The 9,577-nt window shown below is 48.4% G+C and overlaps 1 long non-coding RNA gene across 1 annotated transcript; it reads right to left on the bottom strand.

The window, feature by feature from the left end:
- Nucleotides 1-580: 580 nt before the first annotated feature.
- LOC109025340 (uncharacterized) lies at nt 581-3,261 on the bottom strand. Its single transcript, XR_002004463.4, has 3 exons — nt 2,661-3,261; nt 1,861-1,929; nt 581-880 (listed from the first exon to the last, which is right to left on the bottom strand). It is a non-coding gene; the product is annotated as an uncharacterized lncRNA (long non-coding RNA).
- Nucleotides 3,262-9,577: the final 6,316 nt, after the last annotated feature.

The raw sequence follows: 9,577 nt of genomic DNA, 5'->3' as shown, positions 1-9,577 counted from the left end.
TGCTGCCCCTTACCCTCGCCTACAAAAAAACTCCGTATCCTTCCGTTCCTCAGCCCGGACTCCAGCTTTTTTCCTGGTCTCTCTCAAGTCATCCAAACCTCCTCCCAACCGCCACAAAGCTGCCCACCTACTATGCAAATCTAAACCCTTCCCATTCTCTCCCTTCACACAGTCCTAAAAGTTCCCTCCACAACGAAATTTCGTGTCAGAACTGTCTACTGGAACCCTTGGAAGCAAATACACTGCCTTCCTCTAGCCTGAGAAACATTCATCTGTCTCCTCTCCACTCTTGGGACAGCACCAAGAAGCTGGTTCCTGTAGCTTAGGGTTCGCTCGGCTCGGACTAGCCCCGGCTGCTGGGCGAAGCGGAGACTGTTCTAAGACTGTAGTCTGGAAGGTTTAGACTGAGCTGGAGGGACACCATGTGGCCATACCCAGTATGACACCTCAGGCCCGGAGGCTTCTGTTGTTTCTGTGGTGGTGTTTTTGTAAAGACCGTGAAACATGATGTTTAGGGTATTTTTGAGAATTAAAAAAGAGCAAAATTTCACTCACAATTATGCTAACAAGATTATTGTTATTTCTGTTTCTTTTATTAAACACTTTCTGACAATTACAACCACAACACCCCCACCCCAAGGAGCACCCCGTTCTTTTCAATGGAAATCTGATCATCAGCATTTTCCATGTTCATTCAAGTTTTTTGCAATCATTCTCTTCAGTGATAGATAACAGTAGACCCTCGATACATGCTGGTGCAATGAAATGGAATGAAGGAGCATTCAGTTGTAGAGGGATGTTCAAGGTATAGAGGAACAGGGAAGTGAACCATTAATTCCGCCTGGACAGTCAGGGAAGACTTCTGAGAGATGTCATTCGGCTGAGGTGATTGAAGGAGAATCAGGTTACAGGATTGAAGGAGGATCCATTAAAATGGTGTTTATTCTAGCACAGCTGAACACAATAAAGCCTGAACCAGGACAGAGCCCTGGGATCGGGTGGAGGGAAGGGGTGCTTCAGAAATCTCTGGGGAGCAAGTTAAAACACAGATTCCCATGCTTTGCCCAGAGACCCAGATCTTGTAGGTCTAAGGAGGGGCCCAAGAATCTGAATATTTAGCAAGACCTCCCCACAGGGTGCTGCTGTTGCAGGTAATCCTCATGCCCACCACTGTTATTAAGCCCACAATCATCCTCGCCCCCCTCCTTCTTACTGCCTCTGTGGCATCTGCCTGGAAAGTTCTTCCCATTCTGCTCTCGCTTGGCAAATGCCTTCTCCTTCAAGACCCAGCAGTGCAAATGTTCATAGGTAAACCCTTTCCGAGTGCTTGCTTTGTGCTTTGCACCACATTATTACTTTATAAAGAAACACTATTTAATTCTTAAAAAAAAAAAGAAAAAAAAACCCTACAGAGTAGGTCTCCTAATAAACCCCATTTTACAGACAAGGAAACTGAGGCAAAGCACACTTGACTAACTGGCCCATTACCCATACTGCTGAGATGTATGTTTTCTTTCTTTCTTTTTTTTTTTTTTTTTTTTTGAGAAGGGGTCTCACTGTCGCCCAGGCTGAAGTTCAGTGGTTCGATCATAGTTCACTGCAGTCTTGAACTTCTGGGTTCAAGTGATTCTCTCACCTCAGCCTCCCAAGTAGCTGGGACTACAGATGCATACCACCACAGCAAACTAATTTTTTTATTTTGTGTAGAAACAGGATTTCACTGTTTCCCAAGCCGGCCTCAAACTCCTGGCTTCAAGCAATGCTTATGCCGTAGCCTCCAAAATGCTAGGATTACGGGTGTGAGCCACCACGCCCGGCCTGGGATGTATGTTTTCTATGTCGCCCGACAAGAGTACTCACAGCAGGAGGCTGAAGCTATGGTTGTCTCTGTGGCCCTGGAGCCTAGGGCAGTGCCGACATTGTAGTTGCCTTGTAAATATATGTCAAATAAATTTAAAAAATAAATACTGCCTCCTTCCATCGTGACCCTCAGCCAGCGCCTAGGCAACAAATCCGCCCTCTCCCTCTGCTCTCTTCCTCCTCTCCTTGACCCCCACTGCCTCCTCCTCCTCCTCTCCTTCCTCCACAAGGCTGCCTCCTCCTCATCTCCTTCCCCCCACCACCTCCTCCTCCTCTCCTCTCCCTCCACTCTCTCTTCCCACACTTCTCCTCCCACTCTCCTTCCCCCACCACCACCTCCTTCCCCTCCTCCCTGCCCCCGCGCCCCGCTCTCCTTCCAAGGGGCCTGGGACCCCTTTCCTCCTGTTCTGTCACCTGGAAGGACTCAGCAGCCCCTGAGGCCAGCCCTAGCCTGCTATTGACTAAGCGACAGGAGTACCAAGGAATGCACTGTTCCTGTTTGTTGAGCCTTTTTATTTGGCAAAGCATGGAGAGAGCTCTCTCAGCTTCCAGACTTGCCTCCTCAAAGCCTCCTCTTTGCTGAGGCTCCCGCCAAGCCTCTCCCTCACAGCTGCTCTCCGCCTTCCTCTCTCCCTCCGGGTCAATTTCTGGATCCCTCCTTCCTTTCTGCTCCCCGCCCTACGTTCTTCCCAGCCCTCCCCTGTCCCCTTGGCCTCCCTCCCACTTTCTCTCCGGGTTTCCCTGCCTCTTTTCTTCTCTCCTTCCCCTTTCCTCCCGCTCCTCTGTCCTCCCCGCAGCACCTTTGCTTTGGCTCTTTAGCTTTGGCTGGTCTCTCCCCGCATCTCCACCAGCCCGGCCTATCCTCTCCCTAGTTACGCGCTGCTCCGTCCCGGCCTCCGCACACTCCCCAGGGAGGCCCTTGGCTGCCCGGCTGCCTCCTCCCTGCGTCAGGGCCTCCCGCCCTGGAGGCCCACGCCGGGCCCCTTGCTCCTCCGAGTGCTCATTACGGCCGCTCACCTCACACCCGGGTCCGCCCCCTCCCTCCTAGGGCGGCCTCCGCGGCAGCCCCCGCAGCTCTGCCCACGCCGACCCCGCCCCCCAGCACCACCACCACGGGCTCCGGCAGTCGGAAAAAAAAAAAAGAAAATCACCGCGTCCCCGAGCGGAGACCGAGGCACTGCCCGCCCCAGCTGCTGCCCACGTCACAGTGCAGGCGGACTGGAGCCCCAGAGGCAGAGCAGCCTGCGCCCCGCGGGCCCCGCCGACAGTAGCGGCCCGGGGCGGGGGCTGGAGCGCGGGCGCCACGAGTCCCAGCACTGCCCGCCGCGCTGCCGGCGCCCCAGGCTGGAGGAGGATGCCGGACCCGCAGGGAATTCATTCCTGTCCCAGCCCTGGCCGCCCTTCTGACGGAGGAGCGGCGGGCAAAACCCGCTGCCCCCCGAGCAGAAGCTGAGGGGAGACGCTAGGCAGCCTCGGGGCGACGGCGGCCAGTGGGCGCCGAGCAAGGAGCACAAAGAACCGGCTGCGCCGGGCGAGGCGGCGGGAAGCTTTCGGAGCCGCTGCCGAAGCTTCCAGCAGAGCCCTCGAAGTCGTTCCGTTCCTTTCTTCTGTAAACACCTAATTGCAAGCCCCCGTGGGCCAGGCATGGGGTACCAGAGATCAGTAAAGCGGAGTCTCTGCCCTTGGGACCCCGTGTGGCGAATACAGTGTGGTAAATGAAATCACAAATCGTGGGAAATGTGAAAGGAATCACGTTCTGTACACACACGCGACAAACAGCTCAACACATTTCACATATATTATATTTCAGTCCTCATCTGTTCAGAAGCTACTATTATCCCACCTCACAGAGGAGGAAACTGAGGCTCAGTTGTGTAACTTCTTGCTCAGAGTCACACAGCTAATAGTAAAGGAAGCGGGGATTCTTAAACTGCCTGATTGACTCCAAAATGGACTTTACTGCTTTCTACTGAGAAAAGGTACCATGGATGCTAAACTCTGTTAGGGGATGAGACCCCAGTGGTTTCTGAGGGATGAATAGGAGTTCCTTCTGTAGCCAAAGAACTCTAGGTCAAGGGATGGTGTGTGCAATCTCCTTTGATTTGCTGTAATTTTTTTCTTTTAATGAACTTTTTTTAAATCTGAAATAATTTCTGATGAAGTAGTTTAGATAATGTTCAATTCAAAATTTTTCTGAGGATCCCAACATGAATGGGTTTTTAAAAAAATATCAAATATCGGCTGGGCGTAGTGGCTCACGCCTGTATACCAGCGCTTTGGGAGGCCGAGGCGGGTGGATCACTTGAGGCCAGGAGGTCAAGACCAGCCTGGTCAACATGGTGAAACCCGGTCTTTACTAAAAATACAAAAATTAGCCAGGCGTGGTGGCGCATGCCTGTAATCCTAGCTACTCGGGAGGCTGAGGCAGGAGAATCGCCTGAACCCAAGAGGCAGAGATTGTGGTGAGCCGAGATGGCGCCACTGTACTCCAGCCTGGGCGACAGAGTGAGAAAAATAGAGAGAGAGATCAAATATCAAATTAATACTTAACAGTAATACTAAAGTCAACTTTAAAAGGGGGGAAAAGAATCACCCACAATGCCACCATCCTACCCTGGCCTTTTTTTTCCTTAAAGACAGGGTCTTGCCCTGTCACCCAGGCTGGAGTACAGTGGCCCGACCCAGTCAGAGCTCACTGCAGCCTCTACCTCCTGGGCTCAAGCATGTGCCACCACACCTAGCCTTTTTTTTTCTTTTTTTTTTTTTGGTTTGTTTGTTTGTTTGTTTTAGACAGGGTCGCCCTATATTGCCCAGGCTGGTCTCAAACTTCTGGGCTCAAGCGATCCTCTTGCCTTGGCCTTCCAAAGCGCTGGAATTACAGGTATGAGCCACTTTACCTGGCCTACCCTGGCTTTTTAAATCACCATATATTTCCTCCCAGTTCTTGTAAGTAAATGCACAGGCACTTAACCTGGGTGATGTGGAAAGCAGTCCCATTAGTGTGCTCCATCAGTGTGACCAAGTGAATATTAAGAGGGTTCAATGGGATTTACAAATGTTCTCTCAGTAGCTGTTTTTTCATCAGTAAAATTTCTCTATCTGAATCACTATTTCTATGTAGCAAAAACAATTTAATATCTCTATAAAGGTCATTGATTTCTTGCTTACAAAGTAAGCACGTCCTTGTAAGCAAAGTCCTTGCTTACAAAGAAGACACACCCAGTGTATGTGCACCTGCTTAGTTTTCATGGAGGAGACTGCATTCTTAACTGGTGCCCAAGGCCCAGGTCTCCTTCCCAAATGAGTCTCTTGCTCCCCAAAGTCTCCACTCATGTCAAACAGCCATGCCTAGTGTTCTTGGAACATACGAACTACGCTCCCATCTTCAGGACTTTGCTCTTATCCTTCTCCTTCCTCCAGGGCCTTTTCTTTCTGCTTGCCTCATATTTTTTTCAGCCCGCATTCATTAGAATCCAAATAAAGTCCCAATTTGTCAGTAAAGCTTTTTTAGCATCCCCAGGGATTTTTCCTGCCTCTGAGCCCCTCCAGTTCTTGCTATCAACACCACTCATTGCTTTATGTTGTTGCATCATTTACAGACATGCTCTGTCTTCTAGATTTGAAGATCTTAAAGGCAAGGACCATGTCTGATTTCTCCTCCTCTATCTTCTGCTCATAGCAGACACTTTGCAAATGTGGTTGATTATAATGATGCTGGTCATAAGTGATACGAAACGCTAGAATTTCTAGCCATAAGAAAAGAGCATAGATTCAGAAGTTAAACTGAGCCAGATTCAAATCCTACTGCCTCCATTTACTAATGATGTGACCTTGGGAACCTCTCTGAATTCCTCTGAACCACAAGTTTCTCATCTATAAAATGGGAACAATGGGTGGGGCATGGTGGCTCTTGCCTGTAATCCCAGCACTTTGGGAGGCTGAGGTGGGCAGATCACATGAGGTCCCGAGTTCTAGACCAGCCTGGCCAACATGGTGAAACCCCGTTTCTACTAAAAATACAAAAAATTAGCAGGGTGTGGTGGTGGGCACCTGTAATCCCAGCTACTCGGGAAGCTGAGGCAGGAGAATGGCTTGAACCCGGGAGGTGAAGCCGAGAGCACACCACTGCATTTCAGCCTGGGTAAGAGAGTGAGACTCTGTCTCAAATAGATAAATAAATAATAATGGAAACAATGATAGGATTATTGGAAGGCTCTAATGAAGTAATGCTTATTACAGTGTAAAAAGTGCTTCGTATATCATACACACTGAATAGTTGGTGCTATTTTTTACTACTATTAATAAAAATGAAAAAAAGATTGACTAGAGTTTGCTAATCATTTTAAAGAGCATTTGTTTAATAAAAGTCTGTCAAACATGATGAAATTATCTGTCAAAGAATTTCACATTAAAGATCAGTGACAAATAAGTAGTTCTGGGGACTTCGCACTTGAGTGAAATTCCATAGCTCTGAGATTTTGCTAGCCAGTGCCAATGTCTGTGACCCTTGCTCAAAGTTACCAAAGTATGCTAATTTTAACAGTCATTACTTTGTTTCCAGAATTTGAAATGACACTCAGAGCTAACTCAGTCTTCTAGAATGCTGGAGCTGGGAGTCACTCTAGGGACAGCCCTTGTTCTGTAAACAAGGGAGCAACAGCCCTGACAGAGCCAACTGGCAGGTAAGTAAGTGGCAGAGCTGGAATTTTGAACTTCAATATCCTAACCTTCAGTTCAGAGCTCAGAATCACCACACCTTGCTGAGTGCTTGGAGAAAGAGTAACTGGGGAACTCATGCCCCACAGACCAGGAACACTGGGATTTGATCTCCTCCAAGTGTATTTATTCCCATGAGCTCCACTGAGTGACCATACTTACAGACTGCAGGAAGAAGGGTGTGACTTGTTTAATAGCTGTTGAATGTAAAACAGTTCTCTTGCTAAAACCTTTGGCCTCCTCCAGTGACTGCTCTCTAAATACTCCATTTTCTGAGAGTGAGAATAGTTAATGCTCAAAGATGCTAAACAACAGCTGCAGTCTGCATCTTCTCTCTAGAGTTGCTGCTCAGCATTGAATCCAGCCTCTAGGCTGGAACTCAAGTAACCTCGCTGCTTTGAAAGGTAACTCTGGGGAATATTAAAAAGTCACCAAACCTCCTGGGACTCATATGCAGAGACACTTTGTATATGGAAGCAAACAGGATGAAAAAGGCTGCACAGAGCATGCCATGCTTCTGACACATTGTGGGCTCCAATATATGGTCTCTGACTGCTATGGTTTCATCTGAGAGGAAAGCAAAGAAGAGAAATAAATGTTTGTTGAGTGAATGACTAATTGCCAAAGGTATAATTCAGTAATCAGTCACAGCACCATCAGTCATTTCTGAGCAACTAAAATTTCACAAACAGAATCATCACCCCTCTGGCTTACAGGGCAGAGCTTGGCTCCTGTCTCAACATTCTGGGGGCTTTCTCAGATGACAGATTGTAGGAATTCCTGGCATGTAGAACTCACAATGAAATTTGCCCAGAGGAGCATCTTGCCTGAATCAAATTTAACTGTCACATGGTTCCCATGAAGGCACTTGGCAGGGAGAGTCCATCCCTGTGGACTAGAAATATACCTTGATTCATAAGGAAGCCCCATCAAATTCAAGGCCCAGACTAGAGCCAAATAAGGTCCGTTCCATCCCTCATCTTCTATAAACTCAGCCATAACTCTCATCCTGAGAATCTAGCATTGTGACCTCATCACAGCCTTGCCCTTACCTTGTCCCCACACATGTGACCTCTGAGCCGTTCACTCATGATTCATGACTTACACCCCTTCCAGGACAATACTAAGCACTGACCACCACACCGGCTGACATTGCAGGCTCCAGAACCTATAATATCACCTCCTCTAGACACAGTGATGAGTGCAGTTCCTCCCAAGCTAACTCTCTGGCCTACAGCATTGCATCTATAATTGTATAGAATCAAGGCCAGGCACGGTGGCTCACGCCTGTAATCCCAGCACTTTGGAAGGCCGAGGCAGGTGTATCATTTAAGGTCAGGGGTTCAAAACCCGCCTGGCCAACATGGTGAAACCCTGTCTCTACGAAAAATAGAAAAAAATGAGCCGGGCGTGGTGGCGCACGCCTATAATCCCAGCTACTTGGGAAGCTGAGACGTGAGAATCACTTGAACCCAGGAGGCACAGGCTACAGTGAGCCTAGATGGCGCCACTGCACTCCAGCCTGGGTGACAGAGTGAGACCCTGTCTCAAAAAAAAAATGTATAGAATCCCAGACAGACCCATTTGTTGAGCATTCACTGTGTGCCAGGTACGTAGCTAAACATTCCACAGGCATTATCTGATTTCATTCTCCCAATAGCCAAGTGAGGTAGATTTTATTATGCTCATTTTATATGTGAGGAAACAGAAGCTCAGAGATCAAATGACTGGCCCAAGGTCACACAACTAACAAGTGACAGAGCAAAATTAGTACCCAGATGTGGCTGACTCCAAATCTCCAGCTGGTAGCCTCTGCAGTCCACAGCAGCCTTTGTCATGCTGTCTTTCATTGCTAAGGGACAGCTCTGCACACTCATGAACACCAGGCCGCCAGTACTGGAGACAGCTGGAACTGGTCTAGCCAGCTCACTCATCCATCTGTTCATCCTTCTAGCAGATGTTGATACCTACTGTGGGCCAGGGCTGTGGCAGGTGCTGGGGATTTAGAATAAATAGCGCAGAAGTCCTGCCCTTAGCATGAGGATTTTGAAGGCAAACAAGGACTTATTCTGGAGGCTGCTCCGTCTGTCGCCCGTGTAGGTTCACTTTTACCAACAGATCATATTTGCAGGGAGCTCTGGGTTGCAGAGCTGGGCTCTTGGGGCCTGGATCATGCAAAGTCCAGAGCACAGGGCCAAGTCACGCTGCTGTTGACACCATGCTCAGCATTTATCCCAAGGGAACTTCAAACAGTGGAGTAATCCAAAACTTCTCATTTTCACCTGCCTGGAATTGCTCTTTGGCTATACCTTTGAATGACTCAGTAATAGCAATATTTCTAGAGCCATCATAATTCATATAAAAGTAGTTTGTGTTTCTTCAGTTACCAGCTTAATCTGATCTAGAAGGCCTGGAGGGCCATGGAGAAATTCCCAAACACCTCCTAACATTCCTCGAATTTTTTTCCTTCTCATGGGAAATGAATGAGGCAGACAACTGTGACTGACCCTTGTGCTGAAGTCACACCACATCCATGTGCACCCTTCCAGAAGCTCTACTTCTTCAACAGGTGGAACATGAAAGAGGTGCAAGATTTCTGTAATAAATTCTCCTTCTCCAGCAATTATATTCACTTACACTTTAAGTATTCTTATTAAGGATAGCGAAAGCCTGCCTTCTGAGACTGCCCACGCCAACAGGGAAACACTCCAACTTCTTCCCCAGAGAGGTAAAGGAGCTTGAGAGTGCTCACAGAACTTGGCCATGGCTGTGCACGGTGGCTCACGCCTGTAATCCCAAAACTTTGGAAGGCCAAGGTGCATGGATCACCTGAAGTCAGAAGTTCAGACCAGCCTGACAACATGATGAAACCCCGTCTCTACTAAAAATACAAAATACAAATAGCCGGGTGTGGTGGTACATGCCTGTACTCCCAGCTACTAGGGAGGCCGAGGCACAAGACTTGCTTGAATCCAGGAAGCAGAGGTTGCAGTGAGCTGAG

Source organism: Gorilla gorilla, chromosome 9, assembly GCF_029281585.2.
Source record: "Gorilla gorilla gorilla isolate KB3781 chromosome 9, NHGRI_mGorGor1-v2.1_pri, whole genome shotgun sequence".
NCBI lineage: Eukaryota > Metazoa > Chordata > Mammalia > Primates > Hominidae > Gorilla > Gorilla gorilla.
Note: the sequence above shows the minus strand (reverse complement) of the source record. Positions and strands in the feature narration are given on the sequence as shown.